Source organism: Delphinus delphis, chromosome 15, assembly GCF_949987515.2.
Source record: "Delphinus delphis chromosome 15, mDelDel1.2, whole genome shotgun sequence".
Lineage (NCBI taxonomy): Eukaryota > Metazoa > Chordata > Mammalia > Artiodactyla > Delphinidae > Delphinus > Delphinus delphis.
Genome location: NC_082697.1, coordinates 74,037,118 through 74,058,314, shown reverse-complemented (window position 1 = coordinate 74,058,314; position 21,197 = coordinate 74,037,118). Strand labels below are relative to the sequence as shown.

General features: G+C 44.9%; 1 protein-coding gene across 2 annotated transcripts in view; it reads right to left on the bottom strand.

Annotated features, from left to right (window-relative positions):
• CALN1 (calneuron 1) overlaps positions 1-21,197 on the bottom strand; it is a 432,488-nt gene that overhangs the window by 375,510 nt on the left and 35,781 nt on the right. Inside the window, exon 1 of one of the 2 annotated variants that reach the window (XM_060032203.1) lies at positions 8,381-8,390. The exons of the other annotated variant lie outside the window; for it this stretch is intronic. The gene's annotated coding sequence lies outside the window, so the exon portion shown is untranslated. Of the gene's footprint in view, positions 1-8,380; positions 8,391-21,197 lie in introns of those variants that run through there. 2 annotated transcript variants of the gene reach the window in all.

Genomic DNA, 21,197 nt, shown 5'->3' with positions numbered 1-21,197 from the left:
CAACAGCGATTCAGATTTCACTGGTCTGGGATGTGATGGGGCATTGGGACTTTTTTTAAGGCTGCCCAGGGAATTCTAATGTGCAGCAAAGTCTGAGAAGCACTGAACTAAATTCTCAGGCTCAGGTTCTAAAACTCAAATCCAGAGCCAACTAACCTCCCTCTAGAAAGATCTGTATCACCTTTCCCAAGGCCACAGCAGGGTCACCCGCTAGCTGGAGTGCTAGTTGATGATGGGTCACCATCCCACGTCCTCCAAGGTCCTGGAGGACGTGGCCACTCCAGGAAAAGCTACCTGGCAGCACTGGTGCGCTGTCTCTCTCTCTCTCTGTCTCTCTCTGTCTCTCTCTCTCTCTCTGTTTCTTTCTCTGTCTCTTATGGCAAACGCAGTGTTTGCCTGCTTCTACAGTAGCACCTTCCATGCAGGGATCTATCTCCAAGCACATGGAACCCTCGGGCCAGCAGCTGGAACTCAGGCAGCCAGAAGAGTCCAGTGCAAATCCTCCTCAGCTTCAGTCCCTTCTGGTGTGCAAGATTCCGAATCAGCCTGCATCATTCCTAACAACTTAAGGCTAAGATCTCTGAGTGAGGACCCACTGACAGTAACCACCAACGTCTATGTTTCCTTCCATTATGATTCCTCCCCCCCCCGTTACCTACTGCCCTTTGAGGGCCCCACGGATTCTGTGCTTCTGGGTTATTGAAAGCACTTCTCTCCTTAGGTGTGAGAAGCTGAGACTTTGGTGTTTATGTAAAGACAGCACAGGAGCCAAGCTGGGAGCTAGCAGTTCTTGAATCTACCAGGGCTCACAGGTCGGTTAGTATCGGTGCAGCAAACTTGAGGGTTGAGTCTTGGAGTGCAAACAGAACCACCATCCTCAGCTGAGGGCAGATGATCTGTCCTGGACCAGTTACTGCCAAGTGACTCAGGAAGGGAAGGGGTTGGGGCAACCCACCAAGCAGACTTGAAAACGTCATCCCCGTGGGGAACTGTTGGCAGCTCTACATTCATGAGTTTGCCCGAACGAAAAGTGGTTTAACTGAAGTGATTTCACAAAGTCCCACCTGATCTTTATTGCAGAAAGCCTGCTTGTGTTTGGGAGGCAAGGGAAGGTGGAGACTTCACCTAGCAAGTTAACATGCCTCTGGAAGGGAGACTATGGTGTGGTGGGTCCCATCCAACACGGGCTAACCTGGGCCCCTGAGCTGCTTCTTCATTTCTTCATCTGTAAAATGGGGGAAATGCTAATAATCAGAGAGTGGATGACACGTAGTAAGCACGATGCAAGTTTGCTATTATTACTTGTCACTTCCCACCGGATCCGGAATATGTGTTTATGTGTCTGTGCATGAAATGAATCATCCACCGTAGACCAGAGGAAATAACAGAGCAACTGGATTTAAGAACAAGTAGTGGGTGCTGGAGGCTGAAATGCTCCATCCATGTGCAGTACAGATGTTTTAGGTTTTCTTACCAGGCTATAAAAATGTTTACACAGTAATTAGGCCTGTTATCAGTACACAGATTACACTTTACAGAATGAACGAACAGCACAAAAACCCTCCCATTTTTCATCAGGTTCAGCACGCTTTCCTAATTCTCGGGTTTACCAAAATAAATTCATTTTTCTAACAACACAGAGCCGGTGCAGAGTGTAGGGAAGAGGCGCTGGGGTGGGGAAAGTGGCTGTGTAACGGAGCGCGTGTCATTTGCTCTCCCTGGTCCTTCTTTTTCCCCATCTGTAAACTGAGATAACCAAGGTCCCTGCTCTCTCATAAACTCCATGGTTCTATTACTTTACAAGCATTCTCTTCTAAGCATGTCTTCACTCTTCTCTTCCCCCAAGAAAGGATGTGTTTAATTAAAATACTGATGGGAAAGGTAGTAATTCTGCTGAATCGCATAATGAGTCTCCCATCCAACACACTAGCATGGAGCTGGTCGCAGTTCATTCCTGACACTGCAATCCCCAAAGCCAGTCTGCGTGGTGAGACCACGCAGGACAGCGTTTCCCAAACACATCAATAGCTCTAAGTAACACTTAGTGGAATACTTTGCTTTTCCCGTTTTCAAAGGATAATATTCCGTGGTCATAAATATGTCACCAAAATAACGAACCAAGCTCCCTGACTTGCACTTCTAAGTTTTCATATGAGCTAACTTGTGTTAATGAAAAAGTAGAAGTGATCTGTAATCATGAACCCAACTTTGGGGCTCTAACACTAGAGCAATATTGTTTAAATGCTCGGAGATGAACTTTTAACGCATATTTAATTGCTCTATTCTTTATAAGTATAAAGCATGCTTTCAGTAAACACTCTGAATCCTAAAAAAGGCAAGATACCCTTTCTCCTAGCTAAGTTATGTGTTCCAAGTTTCCTAATGATTTTGTTTCAAGGGGGAAAAGGTCATCAAGGTTTCAAGCTCTAGAGGAAGGAATTTGGGAGAGTCATTCGGAGATAGGGTGACCTGTGACAGCAACATTCCAAAACGCTTCGACAAAATATCGATATAGGTGTTTGAAATGCAAAGGAAGAAAATCTAACAATCTATGTACGGAAATGTGAATGGTCTGGGGAATGAGAGTGCAGAGAGGTGCTTTCATTTTTTTATGTAACATTTCTGTACGGCTTTAATTTCTTTTAAAAAGAAGAATGTTGGCTTTCATAATGAAAAATATTTTTTAAGCATAAAAAAAAGCCACCCATTGGACAGCTGGTGCAAAAGAAGCATCCTAATTTCTGCCCCAACCAGGACCATGGGTTTTTGACATTAAAATTTCCAGAAATAAAATGGTAGGGAAAAAGTGTTCAGTCGATATAGTCTCACAACACCCCATTCATTCAAGACATTAGTGGTCGTCGGCATCTACGTTTTAAAACAATTTGTTTCTGATTATAAAATACATTTGAGTTCATTTAAAAAAAACAAAACAAATATTCATAATGCCAACTCCTTGGGACAACAACGTTCACATATTTAGTCCACTTCTTTCTATTATTCTTCCGTACCAAGTTTTTAAACAAAACTGAAATCATACTAGAAATGTGGTTTTGTCCATACCCATGTTTAATTGGTACATTAGAAACCACTAAATTAAGGTCACCAAGGCATTTTCTCTCCATCTGTTACTCTTCAACACTACATTTCATTTTATACTCTAATGAATAAAGACTCTCTTTGTTGCACCAAGGGAGTGCACACAGAATGCACAGCGGCCAGGGTGATCTTTTGAAAACGTAAATTAAATCACGTCACTTTGCCGTTTAACACCCTCCTTGTGCTCCCATCAAACTCAGTATATCAAGCCCAAACTCTACAGGGTGACCTCTGAGGCCCCTCAGGAACTAGCCCCTGCTTCTCGGTACACATCTCCTGCCACACCAGCCTCCTTCCTGTTCCTCTAAAGCACCCTGTGGTTCCTACCTCAGCACCTTTGCACTGGCTGCTGCCACTGCCTGGAAGTTCTTCCCCAGATCTTCCCCCGATTTACCCAGCTTAAATACGGCTCTTCGGTGAGAACTCTCTTGACCACCCAATCTGAAGCAGCCCCTGTATCTGTCTCCATGATATCATCTAATTTTATTTTCCATTTTTATTTTTTTATTGTGTCTTACACCACTAGAATATGAGAGTACCACCTCTATTCACCATTGTCCCCAGTACCCACACCAGATGCTCAATAAATACTGGTTGAATGAATGAAAATGTTTTCAAAGTACCCAGATTTGTGGGGCATGAGCTTAAGTAACCTACTTAAACAGGTCTTATTCTCAGCAGCACAGCCCCTTAATGAGACTTTTTAAAATAGGCCGTCACCTTCTCCTGTGGCCTGGTAACGGAGAGCGGCCCACAGCCCTGCTGGCGGGAAAACAAGTGGGTTATTTAGTCTGGGCCAGACTTTTATTTTGTTTATCCACCCCGTTACCTAAACCAGAAACTCTGTGGTGACACACTATACCCTTCCTTTCTCTTACTCCTACTCAATCGATCAGTAAGTCCCACCAACTATCCCTCCTGTGGAGGACATGCCCAAGTCTTCTAGCAGGATCATTCCAACTTCCTTTTTCAGAAAAACTACCTCTCCCCATTCGGATGAACTTTCAGAAAACTGTTCCTGATATGAAGACCCAAAGCTATGCCAGTTAGACATTTCCTCTGAGCATTTCCTCTGAGCATTCTGAATGTAGCAGAATAATAAAAATTTAAAAAATAATAATAAATATGATGATGATGGAGGAAAAGGCTGGAGATCATTTACTTCCATAGCATCACCTGAGAGAAACCGAAAGACTACTCCAGCCACCGAGATGCCCTCGACTGCCTGACTCCCAGCTGCTGCAAGCCTGGTTCTTCGGGCAGGCCCTCAGCCCTGCGAACTCCCATCAGCACTCCTACAGCATTCTCCTTGTTTGCTTCAGCTGCTAGCCCAAGTCAGTTTCTGTTGTTTGCAACCCAGGAACCCTAACTGAGAATTCTCCTAAATGTCTGCTCGGGCCATCTCTTCTCCATGCTCCCCACCAGAACCTCAGCTCCAGCCGCCTCACTGGTACCACGCCTCTGGTCTACCTCAATGCCAAATCTGCTCTCCACGAGGGCCCCAACTGGACTTACCTAAAACTCAGATCTGACCATGCCGCCTGCCCCCTGGTCCTGACCAAAACCTTCCTTCTACCATTCCAGCCTCTTCTCTTGTCATTCCCTGCCTCGCCCTTGAGGCTCCAGGAGCTCCAAACTACCAGCTGCTTCCTCACATTTTCCACATGTTTTCTTATCTCTCACCCGACTTCCTCTGCACTGGGATCCCCAAGTAAGGCTGGCCACTTGATAACCATCCTTCAAGCTCTGCTCAGACATCGCTGCCATGCTAGGCGGGCTGCCTTGCGTCTCTGCTCGCAAACGTGCACGCCTCACACATGGTCTGCCTTCCCCACTAATCTGTGAATTTATTGATGGCCGCCGTGTCACATTCATCTCTCTATCCCTACCACATAATAGACACTGAATACATTTTTGTTAGATGTTAAATGATTAAAACAATAATTCACTCGGAAAGCCCCAGGTTGGATGCAACAACTGTGCTTTCATTTTCCTCCTTTCTAACCACATGCAGAATTACCCTCCAGTGGGGTAACCGGGGGATCGGCCAACGCCCTGCCCATCTCGAGGGATGGTTTCAGCGCTCGAGAGTCAGGACGCACGCGGTTTTAACAAGCATCGGGGGCTGTTGCTGGTTGTGCTGCCTAATGGTTCTCCATCGCAAAAGGACGTTTCAGACACTCTGACTACATCAGGTTAAGCCTCGAAGGAAGAGCAAAGATGCCACCCACCCCATACCAATGTGGGCGCGGATAGGGAACATGCAAACAAACAAAGACGCGGCAGCCTATAATGAAGCCAATCTGGGCTCGCGCCTCACGTGGCTCCAGTGTGGGCACACGTGGAGGGCAGGGCCTCCTCCCCGACCCCACTGCACCAGGCAGAGCTCCTCCCGTGCCTGAGTTTCCTCGTCAGGAGTGAGGAATGAGATGCTGCCCTAGATTCACTCAGCAAACACAGAGGGGGCACCCGCCATGGGTCTGACCCTAGACAAGGCACCGAAGGTCAAAGGTTACTTAACCGCTCTTCAGATCATAGGCAGCAGTGTGGAAAGATCCCTGGACTTCCAATCAGGAACCCCGGCCTCTTTGAATGAAACCGTAACCCTGCCTCTTACCCACAAGCTACGCGGCCTCAGGAAAGTTAGTTAACCGCCCTCGGCATCAGTTTCCAAATAAGAAAAAATGGGAGTTCCGTGAGCTCCAATGTGTAAAGTGTCTGGCATCTAGAAGGGTCCCAGAAATCCGAATTAAGAGGGTCTGCAAAGACCTTAAATGTCCAAAGTTCTCGCTGAGCCACCAGAATTCCTCTCAGTATAAGAACTAGCGCCCCCTTCTGCCACCCACTGAGCACTGCAGAGGCTGTCAGCGCTGGAGTGGGCTGGGAAAGCCAGCAAGACCGCGGACGCCGCGCCGGGGCAAAGTACCAGCCGTCAGATACCCCTCCCGGGCTGTTGACCCGGGAGCACACTGTCCCTCCCAAAGCCACTTGCTATGGAAAAGAAATTTCTAGATTGCAGCCGAACCCTGCCCAATACTTGGGCGCTTATCAGAGGCCTCCCACTGCGGAGATAACTGTTAAACTCGGCCAAGCAGCTGTCACACGCGCAGCCTCACCGCCCCCCGCAACCCCCATCACCCCTCAGCGAGGAAAGGGAGCCGTGGGTCTCCATCAAGTCCCGCCCATCGTGCGTTCTCCTCGGAACCAGCTGAATGAAATGATTTTCTTCCTACAAAGCCCTTATGCTGCACCCTCACTGAAGGCCTGATTACTGGCAATAGTTACAGTCGGAGGTCAGAGAAAGGTGATCTCTATGAACAATTCTAAGCGGATTTAGCACTCCTCCAATAAAATATCCGAGGGATTGGGTTTCCAGAGAGTTTTGTTTTCATTACTCCACTTGGATACAGCCAGTAACCAACATCAGTGTTGAAGACCAGCTTCTCAGTAAACATAGCTGTTTTTCAGGCAGCTACTGCCCACATGTCTGCAGTGAGCTCAGAAAGGGCGGGTGGGGGGGAGGCGCTCGGCTGGGCCTCCACCAGAGCAGGCTGCGGGGTGAACACGGCCCGGGGGCATCCATCGGGCACTCGTGGGGCCCAGCTGCCTAAGGAACCAGCAAAGCTCTGCGGCTCCTGGAGCCCAGGAATGGATCCTTAGCCGGGGTGTCCCAATAGAGCAGCAAGCACAGGAGAGGTCCGAGTTGCCCTCCAGACTTCAGAGCCTCATAGAGACACGTAGCAAAGAAAACGGGGACTCCACCAACACCTCCTTCTTCAGCCCCCAAAGATGAAATAAAAACAAGCCAAGGAGGAGAGCTGGAATCAGGCTGGGATGAAAACCGTGTCCTGCTCCAGCCCCAAGACAATTTCACACCAATGGCTTTAAAACCCTTTCCAAAGCTCTGATGCCTAAATTGAAAAAGAGTTTATCTTTTGGACTGAAGTCAGCAGTTAGAGAAGCAGAACGTGGAAATCCTAAGAGTTATGAGTTTTCACATTTGCACAAATGGCCTGTGTGTGTACACACTGAGGGCAGAAATCTACCCATTCTGCCCAGAGAAGGGCACCTCAACTCTATCCCCGAGGCTGCTCTTATCCACGCTAGAATGTAGTTACTATGGTACCGCTAATCAGACTTCAGTGGACACAGACACACACAGCCGGCACTGAGCTGCTCTTCTCCGAGCCCAGCAAAGTGTCCTATTCTGCCAAAAATCAAGCTCAGGGGCTGGGGATGGCGCCCCAGTCTTGGCACCTCAGGAACTGCAGGCACCGTTCCCCGGGGCAAAGGGCTTCAACACCAAGGGCAAGGAAGGCGCTTGCCCCACACACTGGTCCGCAAAGGAAAAAGAGCAGAGGGAAATGATGCTGGGCGTGGGGGCAGAGGGCACACGTGGCTGGCGCCTCGATGCTAAAAAGTGGCCCTCCGTCCACTCTCGGCGGCCCCACCCCGTCGGGTTAGGCGTCCTCCGCTCTCCCTGGCCCCGACGCCGGCCCCAGAACTACCTGCTGCTGCCTAGGCGCCCTCAGGCCAAGTCTGAGGAAGTTCACTCCCCGTCGCGCCAGTCCGGGAAGGCTGGGGCACCCGGTAAACCCAGACTGCCCGGCAGAGTCGGCGCCCGCCTCTACCCGAGAGCGGGACTCAGGGAGCTGCTGGGGACCCAGGGTCCAGCTGAGTGGCAGTCGAGTCCCGGGCTGGGCTGCCGGAGGCCTCCGGGTGATCCCGCGCTCCCCAGGGCCCGCGGGCGCCGGGCGGGTGGCAGCGAGGAGCGTGCGCCCCGGAGGGCGGGCAGCCCGCGCCTGGGCTGGAGATGGAGACAATCCTCCGCCGATCGCCATGACTCCCGGCTTCCCGGATACCTGGAAGCCGCCCCGCTCTCCCACCTGGGCTGCGGTGCAGCTCTCCTCCCTTCCACCGCCCCGGCGCCCGCGGCCGGGGGCGCGCAGACTAGCGGCCACTGGCGCGGGGGACTCGGGGAGCGGCTCCCAGCCTGCAGCCCGCACAGTTCCGGGACACCCGGGTGGGACACCCGCGGCCCTGCCCCGGCCCCACATCTTGGGGCTGGCGGCCAGCAGCCACCCCCAGGGAGGGCAAGGCAGCTCGGACAACCCCCAGCCCGCCCGGTGCCCTCTGCCAGCGCCAACAGGTATGGGAGGCGTTGTCGCCCGCCCACTCCGGGGCCAGGGGCCCGCGACAGCCGCGGGTTTGGGGTACGGTACAGAGGGGCAAGGACTGAGGGAAGAGGAGAGGGCGGGAGCGAGCGGGCGGCGGCACTCACCTCTGGCTGGGCCGGGGCCGGCCGCGCGGGCCCGCCGCCCCGAAGCCCGGGTTCCGAGGCGCCTCCGCGCGCGCCGGGGGCTTCTTCCGAGGCCCGCAGGGAGGGGGCGGCGCGGGGGGAGGCGCCGGCGGGCAGCGCTCAGCCTCACGCTCACACCCCCGGCCGGCCGCCGCGGCCCCGCGCCGGCATCCTCGCTGCCGCCGGCTCCCACGGCGCCCCGGGCCGCTCCCCAAGCGCGCGCCGGGGCCGGCGCGAGCCCCTCGTTGGCTCGGAGCGCGGTCTGGGCGCGCTCCTCCTGTCCTTGTCCTCGGCTCCCGTCTGGGGACGCTGCCCCGCACCCCCGGCTCGGCGCGCTCCTCTACCCCTCCCGCTCCCGCTGGCCGTGCAGAGCCCCGGCGCGCGGGCTCAGCCCATGTGCGCGGCTGCCTCGCTGAGCCCCGGAGCCCAGTGGCCGAGGCCCCGCCGGAGTTGCGCGCCCTAGAAACTCCATGCAGCTCCGGCCTCCTCCCCGGCTCCTCCCCGGTGGGCCCCCCGGGGCCTTGAAACCGCCCGCGGCGCCTTCCCCGCCCTGCCTTCGCCCGCGTCAGGAGCCGGGGTTCGGGGCGCGCCTCGCCTCGGGGGGTCTGGGAGACACCACCCCCACCCCTCCGCCTTGCCAATGGCTCCCTCGGTTTCCAGGCAGCGCAACCTGAGGAACGCCTCGGCGCGCGCGCACTCACACTCGCGCATACACACACACACACACACACACACACACGCACTGCACACACAAGCACACGCGCGGGGGGCGAACTGGAGCTTGGCAGACGGTCCTCCTTCCTTCCTCCCCAAAGAAGCTGCCCACGTTAACTCCGGCAAACTGCTGTTCCTCGGTATTGGACAACTTACCCAAGCGCCCCCCACCTTAACTACTTCATCCCCAGGGCCAGGATCACACCTGCATCCGCGCCCGGGGGGAGGGCGGGCGCCGAGTTGAGGTGCCGGCGGCCAAAACCGGGGGAGGAGGAGGGTTCGAAGTGCTCACCCCAGCACCATCGAGGGAGGCACTTCTGCGGCGATCGCCCTCCGACCTCTGATCCCTCTCCCCAGGGCCTGAGAACACGTGGTTTGGCCCCCACTTCCCTTTCCAAGGTCACAGAATGGATTTGACGAGGGGGAGAGGGTGCTTGGACACAGGTGTGAGCTAGGCATCTCAAAGACCGTCTGCAACCTGCCCTGGCACTGCCCCCTGCCAAGTCCATACCCAGACAGACCCCTTTCCTCCTCTGCCCTGTGCCTCAAGGGCAACCCGTTAGCTTAGAGCCTCCAGTCACCTTTTCTGGTCCCCACCTGTCTACCTCTCATGTGCCCAGAAGCTGACAGAATACACAGTGCTACCAAGCTTTGTGTCGTCAAAAAAAAAGGAAAAGAAAGAAAAGAAAAATCAGAACACCAAGACGCATCTCTGTCTGTCCCATAGACAGAATCAGGCACCTACCAGTCCCTTTCTGCTCCTCCCAAGGGTGCGCCACAGGAGAAGGAACCCACCTGGCTGGAGCAGGCTACTCTTTCCTCACAGCACTCTCTTTTCCAGGGTCCCTAGTTTCCTGCCCCCTCTAGGTGGCAGAAAGACTGTGCCACCAACTGAGAGTCTTCCAATTCCCAGAATCAAAGAAAAGATATATATAAAAATTCTCACACCAATCAGGAGCCAAGCAGGCAATACTGCCGTAAGCCTCTTGTCCAAACAACTCAGCAGTCACCTCTGTTCCTGCTGGGGCGGCTGCCAAGAGAACGTGGGCACTGGTGCTGCCAGCCAGCGGCCCAAGTTAATCAGGGTCCCCTCCTTGTCTGCACCTCCTGGTTTGCAGCCTGGGCGTGGTTCCTCTGAGCCCTCGTAGCACTCATTGCTGGTACCATACCTTTGGCATTTAGCATTTGCTACCTCGTATTCTTACTATCTTTCCTTGTACCTGCCCTACTTCCAAAATTATCTTCGTAAGCCATTGGCTGAATCTCACCTACCTAGTTCAGAGATGTATCAATACAGAGAAGGCACTTCCAAGAGTTTCCCTGAAGGGTCACGGGCAGATGAACTAAAAGAGTGGATAGAGTCTCAGAATGATCTTTCCCACCGATCTCTTAGTTTGGATGAAAGCTGCATTTTCTAGTAATCTGTTGCCTCTGTAGCAGTTGTTCTGTCGTTTTCTGGATGGCAACCAAGTCACCAAAGTCCCTTAAGCAAGTCTATATACACACATGGAGTTCCTGGTAGAAAGTAGATTTAACCGTTTAACCAGAGCAGGACACATCTGTCAGATCTCTGCCCTCACTGCCTGTGTGAATTTGGGCAAACTGTTGGTTCTCTCTAAATCTCACTGTCCTCATCTGTCAAATGGGGATAATTAGAGTATCTACTCCATAAGGTTGTTGTAAACATTAAATGTGATAACCTGGAATAGCCATTCACTCAGTTCACTCAGCTCCAGGCATAGTAAGTGTTCAACAAATGCTGGCTATTGTCATTATTCATGAGTAGTTAACAGATGTCAAAGACATAACCTTGAAAGAAAAAAATCAAGGATCTCAATGGACATCAAGAACTAGAAAGCCAGGTGGCAGACTTTACACTAAATACAGTTTCCTGGTCCTCGCCAACTATGACCGTTTTGAGACTTCCAGGTTAAGAGGGTTGCAGGTTCTCAGGCCCTGGTACCCTTGCTCCAACTTTTATTTATTTGTTCAATATATATTTATTAAGGGTCAAAATGTGTCAGCTCCTTCCTGTTAAATTGCCAAAGAAAATCTTGTACCAAATATCACAATGGAAGCTAAAACCAACATGGAACAAAATGGGTTCCATGCATTTGTACCTTGATTTGGCATAAGTACTCTCTCCAACCCAGAATAATACAGCCCTCCAGCAAACAGCTGGGAGTAAGCATTAACTTTGTTCTATCACCTACCTCTAGCTTTGGGACTCAGAGTTATACAAATCAGACACCTGGACGATTGCTACCTTACCAAGTGGTAAACATTTTCTAACATGGTCCAAGTCATTGCCACCTCTACCTCAGCCATTCCCCTGTCTTTCCTTCTTTTGTTTTACCTGAAAAAGCAGTTCTATATAATAACTACAATAACTACATCTACTTCAAGTGCCCAAGACAGTGAAGGGTAGAGGGGGATGACGGGGTCTGTTGCATTCTGAAGAGAAATAGGCAGAAAAAGAAAAAATCATTTGGGTACGTGCTGGAGGGTAACATTTTTCATGTATCCTATCAAAATGCGGACAATGGAATGCATTGGCTTCTTTACAACGCACATTCTTTACTTTGTGGCAGGAGGTTTTAGAGTGGTTTGTTAGGCAGCAACAGAAAACCAGAACAAAATTCAGTATCTGGAAGTAGACTGGCGCTGTAACAAACACTTAAAACGTTGGCTTTGGGATTGGACAACGCAGAAGTGCCTCGTAAGTCTATTAGTGAAAGCCTCAAGGGCCTCAGGAAGACTCCTGGAAATGACTTGAAGGACGCCAAGAAGACTGTTCCTGGAAGCTGGGAAACAGAGCACCTGAGCCATGTACTGGTGGGTCAGTTAGCAAAACAGTTGCCTGTAGTAATGTGACACAGATGAGAAGGCTACCTAAGGAACTCATGGATCTGACTAGAAGAGTTCCAAGTAGATCATAGAAGGAGCCAACTGGGTTTTTCTAGATGCCTGTGATAAAAGACAAGCAGAGATGAATTAAAGCAGAAATCATTCCATTGTTCTGAGTAGAATTTAGAGGAAATAGAAAGAACCAGGACTTGCTGTGTTCGAGAGAACTGTTGCTCATTCTGACATCTCCAGGCAAAAACATTCAAATCCAGGGCAGTAAAATGTGGTCTCCAGATAAAGATTAAGTTGGGGATGTGGTGCAGTCAAATCCTTTGTTAAGACCTCACACATATTTAAGGGCAGGCCTAAAAGAGCTTCTAAGAATCCTAGAGACGTGGTCCCTCAGCAGCCTCACCAGGGGCTGAAAATAGAGAAGGGCCTATTCTTCAAGAGGTGTGTAAGTGTAGTTTTTCTCTAATGGATGGATTCTAGTTTAACTCACAGGAAGCCCTCAATGTTTTTAAAGAAAACATACCAGTTTGGGGCTGAAAGGGACGGAGACAGTACAAAAGGAAAGGAGGCCTTTGGATCCCTGACCGTCCGTGGACAATAAACACGCTGCAAAGAAGAGTTGTTTCTTATGAGAGAGGGAGAATGGCTGATAGAGGAACCAAAAGCCCAAAAGATGAGGCCAAGAGCTGTGAAGAATCATTCCCAAGAAGCAGGACTGGGCCTTAATTAAGGAACCGATGACACGTTCCCAGCTGGATTTCACAATTGCTATGAGCCAGTGTGGCTGCTATAGGAAACACCACCCACACCCTCCCCTGTTGAACGGGGTGTCTGTTGCACTTACTGTATCTCTGCCTCACGGGTGTGTGGAGGGTATTTAGTGAAGAGGAAGGAGGAGCTCACAGATCTTCAGATTGAGAAGAACCTCCCCTGAACCTGCTTTAGATGAACTGATCCACGACCTCAAGCCTGAACCTGGTGCCACAAGGAGATGAGACTTTTGGAACTTTTGGATGTGTCTGGGTATGTTTCATGTTAGAAGAATGTAAATAATGCTTGATTGAAGGTGAATTTTTTACCGTGTTGCATTAACTATGGCTGGACATTCTTTAATATTCCTGTCATCAAGTTGGGATCTACATCGCCCTTCCCTTGAATCTGGACAGGATATGTTATTTCTTTAACCGAATAAAGAAGTTATTTTGTTCCAGTTTCCAGGCTTAGGACTTAAACTGGAAGCTTTTATGTCCTGTCTCTTGGAACACTCTCTTAGAGCCCTAAGTCACCATGTAAGAAGTCCAATTACCCAGAGTCTGCCATGCTGCAAGGCAGCCCAAGCTAGCTGTGTGGAGGATAGGAGGTAGCAAGTTAATAAAGGAGAAATGGAGAGGGAGAGGAAGAGGGAAAGATAGAGATAGATATCTGGCCAGTCCCCAGCTATTCTAGACCCTGCTGTAAGAGTCTTCCTAGCTGAGGACCCAGATATTATAGGGCAGAGAGACACCATCCACACTGTGCCCTGTCTGAATTTCTGACCCACAGACTAAAAGAGGTAGTAATACATTGATGTTTTAAGCCATTTAATTTTGGGGTGATTTGTTATGCAGCAGTAGATAACCAGAAAAATTTGCTAACTTGGAAAGATTTCCAAACTATATTGTAAAGTGAAAAAAGCAAATTGCAAAATAATGTGCATGATACCATTTTTGAAAAAGAAAACTTTGTACATAGTGTCCATAAATACCGGGTTGGCCAAAAAGTTCACTCAGATTTTTCTGTAAGATGTTACATAATATTATTGGAATGCTATCTGTTACTTAACTAACTCTGGAGAATCAGTATTAAGGAGACTTCTACTTTTTAGATATATATTATATGAATGTTCTACAACAAATATTTTTAAAATTGGCTTAATTTTTTTAATGAGAAAAATACCCTGTATTTTTTTTTCAAAGCAATAAACATTAGTATATACCTATGAAAAGAATAACACACTCTCTGCCTTTCAAAAAACAAAAGGTTTACTCTGTGACTGGATTATTAATGAAAAGAGATTACATTGACACATATGCTGATAATTCTTTTGATTTCTAGGATAAGAAAATTTAAGTTATCAACAAAACAAAAACAAGTTATCAACCAAGGGAAGAAAAGAGCTTCAAGAGTGTGTGTAACACTAGATCACAGATGAAAAATGAAACAAGAGAGAGAGGGTAATTGGTATCACCCAGGGCTTATACATTCATTTAAGTTGTTAACATGTATGAAAGGAAGAGAAAAATATTTTCCAAATGAAACAGGTAAGAAAGTAAATGGCTTTTTTACATATTCTGGAAAAAATACTCAAAGACTTATATTAGCCAATTAAAAAAAATGGAATCAAAGTTAAGAGCTTGAGAATGGGGCCAAGAACCCAGAGAGAAGGAAAGGGCATTGGTGTGAACCTGACATTCTCTGCTGCCTTTGCTTTTGAAACATTAGCTGATTTCCAAGTAACATTGGACCAAAAGGCCAAAAAGATAATATCTCAGAGATTTTGAGAATACCACAGGCTTAGAGAGAAAATAATCAGGTCGCAGTGCTACCAAGACAGTCAGGACCTGAGGGACTAAAACTCAAGGAAAGACGACCTCAGAAAAGTGAATGGATTATTCTGCTCCACTTTCCTCCTAAAGGCATTTGCCTCATTTTAAGCTGCACAAAGTGAAAGCCAAAGAAAAGAAATCAAGCAGCAGCTAAGTGGCTACACAATGAAGAATACTCAGGAATCTCACAATGCCAGCAGAACAAAAATTGGAGTTTAGAACCTTCCAAGAAGGAAGGGCACAAATACACACCCTAAGGTTCTAGTTGAGGCTCCTGAAAGACTATATGCATTAAGATGAATAGAAAACCAGAAGCTTTCAGAGAATCAAATCCATCTTCAAATTACCTCAATTATTGATTAGTAAAAGGTGATCTACATCTATCCTATCTGCCTGCCAGATGAAAACTGAAATCTGAGGGGAGAGAACAACATGTAGAACCACAACAATGTTTCAAATATAATATCTGGCATTTAATAAAAAATTGCCAAACATGCCAGGGGACAAGGCCAAACTGAGAAAAATCAAGCGGAAAAAAAACAGACAGTAAAAACATAGGTTATCCACATGTTTGGAGTTATATAAAACAAACATTAAAACGACTGTGATAAATGTTCAAGAAAATGAATGATAAGATGAATAAATTTACCAGGGAAGAACTAGAATTTATTTTAAAAACAGAATAAAGTAGTAATTCTAGAACAACAACAAAAAAATGTATCCAGTAGGTCTTCTTAAAGCAGAACCAACACAGCAAAAGAGATCAGTGAACAGTTAATTAGGTCAGGAGACAATATCTTACTGAAGTATCTTTCCTCTCTTCAGAGGAAAGAATGAAAAATAGCGAAAAGAGCTTGAGAGATACATAGAACACCATGAATAGTCAAACATGTAATTGAAGTCTGAAAAAAAAAGGGGGAGAGACAGGATGTGGTAGATGCAATCTTGGCTGAGAATTTTCCAAAAACTGATTAAGCTACAGATTCAGGAAGTCCTAATAACTCCAAGCAGGATAGGTACAAAGAAAGGCACACATAGGCAATCATAATTACATTTCTAAAAACCAATGACAAAATAGTAAAAGAAGCCAGTCCCTTCCACCTTTGCAAGCACATGCACACACACACACACACACACACACACACACACACACACACACAAACACTGTACTTTCAAAGGAACAACAGATGACTCCTCAACAGAAATGATAAAAGTTAGTATAACTTACAACCATCAGTATAATTTTGATGTGCTAAAAGAAAATAACTGTTCATCTAAAATTCTGAATGCAGTAAAAATATTTATTAAAAAGAAAGCTGAGGAATTTTTGCTTCTGAGCTACTACCAGACTTTCCCCCCACTGTTAACAACTAGAAAAGTACATATAAAAATATATAAATTAGCTGTTTTCAATAATTGGACAATAGCCAGTGAAGGACTGTAATCCATATGAGAACAGAAATAAATGAGATGAAAAAGAGAGCTGGATGAATCAGACTCTCTGACTTCAGACTATACTACAAAGCTACAGTAATCAAGACAATATGGGACTGGCACAAAAACAGAAATACAGATCAATGGAACAGGATAGAAAGCCCAGGGATAAACCCACGCACCTATGGTCAACTAATCTATGACAAAGGAGGCAAGGATATACAATGGAGAAAAGACAATCTCTTCAATAAGTGGTGCTGGGAAAACTGGACAGCTACATATAAAAGAATGAAATTAGAACACTCCCTAACACCATACACAAAAATAAACTCAAAATGTATTAGAGGGGCTTCCCTGGTGGCGCAGTGGTTGAGAGTCCGCCTGCCGATGCAGGGGACACGGGTTCGTGCCCCGGTCCAGGAAAATTCCACATGCCGCAGAGCGGCTGCGCCCCTGAGCCACGGCCGCTGAGCCTGCGCGTCCGGAGCCTGTTGCTCCACAACGGGAGAGGCCACAACAGTGAGAGGCCTGCGTACCGCAAAAAAAAAATGTATTAGAGACCTAAATGTAAGACCAGACACTATAAAACTCTTAGAGGAAAACAGGAAGAAAACTCTTTGACATAAATAACAGCAAGATCCTTTTCGACCCACCTCCCAGAGTAATGGAAATCAAAACAAAAATAAACAAATGGGACCTAATGAAACTTAAAAGCTTTTGCACAGCAAAGGAAACTATAAACGAGACGAAAAGACAACCCTCAGAATGGGAGAAAATATTTGCAAACAAATCAATGGACAAAGGATTAATCTCCAAAATGCATAAACAGCTCATGCAGCTCAATATTAAAAAAATAACCCAATCAATAAATGTGCAGAAGACCTAAGTAGACATTTCTCCAAAGAAGACATACAGATGGCCAAGAGGCACATGGAAAGCTGCTCAACATTACTATTCATTAGAGAAATGCAAATCAAAACTACAATGAGGTATCACCTCACACCAGTTAGAATGGGCATCATCAGAAAATCTACAAACAACAAATGCTGGAGAGGGTGTGGAGAAAAGGGAACCCTCTTGCACTGTTGGTGGGAATGTAAATTGATACAGCCACTATGGAGAACAGTATAGAGGTTCCTTAAAAAACTAAAAATAGAATTACTGTATGACCCAGCAATCCCACTACTGGGCATATACCCAGAGAAAACCATAATTCAAAAAGATACATACACCCCAATGTTCACTGCAGCACTATTTACAATAGCCAGGTCATGGAAGCAACCTAAATGCCCATCGACAGACGAATGGATAAAGAAGATGTGGTACATATATACAATGGAATATTACTCGGCCATAAAAAGGAATAAAATTGGGTCATTTGTAGAGATGTGGATGGACCTAGAGACTGTTACACAGAGTGATGTACGTCAGAAAGAGAAAAACAAATATCATATATTAACGGATATATGTGGAATCTAGAAAAATGGTACAGATGAACTGGTTGGCAAGGCAGAAATAGAGACACAGATGTACAGAACAAACGTACGGACACCAAGGGGGGAAAGTGAGGGCGGGGTGGTGGTGGGATGAATTGGGAGATTGGGATTGACATATATACACTGATATGTATAAAACTGATAACTAATAACCTGCTGTATAAAAAATAAATTAATTAAATTTTAAAAGAAAAGAAGAAAGAAATGAGATGAGCCCTACTCTCTGCCTGGATTCTGCCCAGCTCTCTGCCTGGATTCATTTTCTGTACACTGTAAAGGGAAAAGAAACCAAAGCACAGCACAGTGGTCTCACTGAGTTGAGGAAACAGAGATCACACTTCATGGAGGCTTAGATAGCTGGAATTTATCAGATAGAAAACTGGAGAGAGAAAACTATGCAGCAAATAGCTGAGAAAATCTTCATAGGGATTCCCTTGAGTTCCTGGTTGATAACTAAGATGTACAGTCACAGGATAAAATTCCACGAGGTCAGGCAAAGAACAGCTGGTAGAGAGCTGTAAGCTGAACAATTCCTAGGGTAAGAAAGAAATGGAAGACATTTAAGTTCTGATGAGCCTGAGTGGACAAAATACCTGGGATTCCAGTAGAGACCCCAGGTAGATTGTACCTTAGAAGTAGTACTGAACTAGCATTAGAATAGAAGTTATTCTAGCACTACAACCAAGCTTAAAAAAAAATCATCAAATGGATCAAGCTAATTCTCAAGTAACTTATTTGCCTAACAAACTTCAAAACTCTTTAAGAACAACAACAAAATCCGGAAATTCTAGTGTAACATTCACAGCATCCATAGACAAAGAAGCAGAAATAACAGGAATAATGGAATTAGCTAATGGGGGCTTTCATATAGCTATTATAAATATGTTCAAGGATTTAAAGGAAAATATAAACACTATAAATAAAGGAGTAGAAATTATTTTGAGAGCAAATAAAATTCTGGAGCTGAAAAATATAGTATTTAGTATTAAAAAGTTGCCTGATGGACTTAACATAAGATTAGATGCTGTAGAAAAAAAAGACAAGTGAGCTTTCAGACATAGCAATAGAAACAGAAACACACAGAGAAAAATCCTTGGAAAAAATAGAGCTCAGTGAATTTTGGGACAATATCAAGCAATACTGATAACATATGTTCAATTTCAATACCTTAAGTCTGTGTGTGTGGTGAGGAAGTTAGGCAGAAAAAAATTTTTTGAATAACTAATGGCTAAAACTTTTCAAATTTGATAAAAGCTATAAATACATAGATCCAAGTGGCTTAATGTACTCCATATAGGAAGAACACAAGGAAAACCACTCCAATGTACACCATAATTAAGCTGCTGAAAACCAGTGGCAAAGAGAAAATCTTAAAGCATCCAGGAAAAAAGGGCATGTTCTATCAGGAGAACAGAGGTAAGAATCAACTAACTTCTTTTCACAAATAATGCAAGCCAGAAGACTGAAACAGCATCTAAAGTGCTGAAAAAGAAAACAAAAACAAACAAAAATGTCTAGAATTCTCTATCCAGGAATCTACTCAATACTCTGCAATGGCCTATATGTGAAAAGAATCTAAAAAAGAGTGGATATATGTACATGTATAACTGATTCACTTTGCTGTACACCTGAAACTAACACAATGTTGTAAATCAACTATACTCCAATAAAATTAAAAAATAAAAAAATAATATAAAATACCACATTTCCAAATTCAAAATTAAAAAAAAGAAGCCAGAGAATTCTCTATCCAGCAAAAATATTCTCCAAATTTGAAGATGAAATAGTTTTTCAGATAAACAAAAAGTAAAAGAGTTTATAGCTATCAGGCTGAAGTAAAATGATAACCATTAGAAACTCAAGAATGAGGACAGCTGGACATGGTTAATATCTGAGCAAATATAAACAATATGGTTTTCTCAGTTTTAAGTTTCTCTAAAAGATAATTGACTGTTTAAAGCAAAAATAATACCAATGTACTACAGAATTTATAATAAATGTATAAATAAAATGTGTATGACAATAACAGCACAAAGGATGGGAAGGAAGAAATGGAAGTATACTCTTATAAGATACATTGTCCATGAAGTAGTATAATATTATTTGATATTAGACTGCTATATGTTGAAGGTCCATATAGTAAACCCTAGAGCACAGAGAGATAGCAAACAATCTCCAATAGAGGAGATTACATGAGATATTTGAAAAATAACTAATGCTAAAGAAGGCATGAAAAGAGGAAAAAGTAGAGATGGGACAAAGAGAAAATGAACAGCAGAATAATAAATTGATACCTAAATATATTGTTAATTACATTTAATTTAAAGAGTCTAATGCTACAATTAAAGGGCAGAAAACATCAGGCTGGATAAAAATACAGTAAGATTCAACTATAGACTATTGACAAGATACACTCTTTAAATATACAAACACAGATAGGTTAAAAGTACAAGGATAGAAAAATACATATCATGAGAATATTAATCATGAGACTTCTGGAACAGCTATATTAATATTGGACAAGATGTATTGCCAGACATAAATAGCATTAATTCATAATGATAAAGAGCCAATTCATTAAGAAAATATAGTAATCCAAAATGTACCCATAACAAAGCTTTTAAAATACATGACGCACAATACATGAAGAAAACAACAAATCCACAAACATAGTGGGAGACTTTAACACACCTCCCTCAGCACGGATAAAACATGTAAAGATATAGAAGACTTGTCAAACACTAGCAAATAACTTGACCAAACTGAATGTATAAAGCACTGCATTAGCAACTGCGGGATACACAGTCTTTTCAGGTACACATGGAATGTTCATAAAAGACCATATGTTGGGCCTCAGGAGGATCCTCAATAAATTCCAAAATATTGAGATCATACAGAAAACATTATCTGACCACAATGGAAATAAATCAGAAATCAATAAGATACTTAGAACATGCTCATATATTTTATAAGTAAAACACAGTTTTACATAATGCACAAGCCAAAGAATAAAAAACAAAGGAAGTTAAAAAAAAATTTAGACTGAATGAAATGAAAATGCAATGTGTTAAAATTTGTGGAATGCAGCTAGAACAGTGCTTAGAGGGAAAATTATAGCTTAAAATGTTTGTTTTAGAAAAAGATGAAAGGTTTAAAACCAATATTCTAAGATTCCACTCTCAGAACTAGAAAAAGAGCAAATTAAACCCCAAGAAAATAGAAGGAAGGAAATAATAAAAATAAGAACAGAAATCAATAAAATAGAAAATGTACCAATAATAGAGAAAATGTCAATGAAATTGGTAAATCTCTAACCTGATTTTAAAATCTGGAGAAAATACAAATTACCAAGATCAGGCCTAATGGAAGGGGCTTCACTATAGATCCTAAAGACATTAAAAATAACAAGGGACTATTATAAAAAACTTTATTCCAAAAAACTTGACAACTTAGACAAAATAGAAAAATTCCTTGAAAAATACAAATTAACAGATCCAAGAAGAGATAGAAAATATGAATAGTTTCATATCTTTTAAAGAAATTTAATTCATAATTAATAACCTCTTCCTTCCAAACACAAAAGCAAATCCCTTCATGCCCAGATGACTTCTCTGTTGAATCCTAACACACATTTAATAAAGAACAAATACCACTCTTATAAAAATCTTTCATAAAATACAGTAACACATCTCAAGTCATTTTATGAGTTCA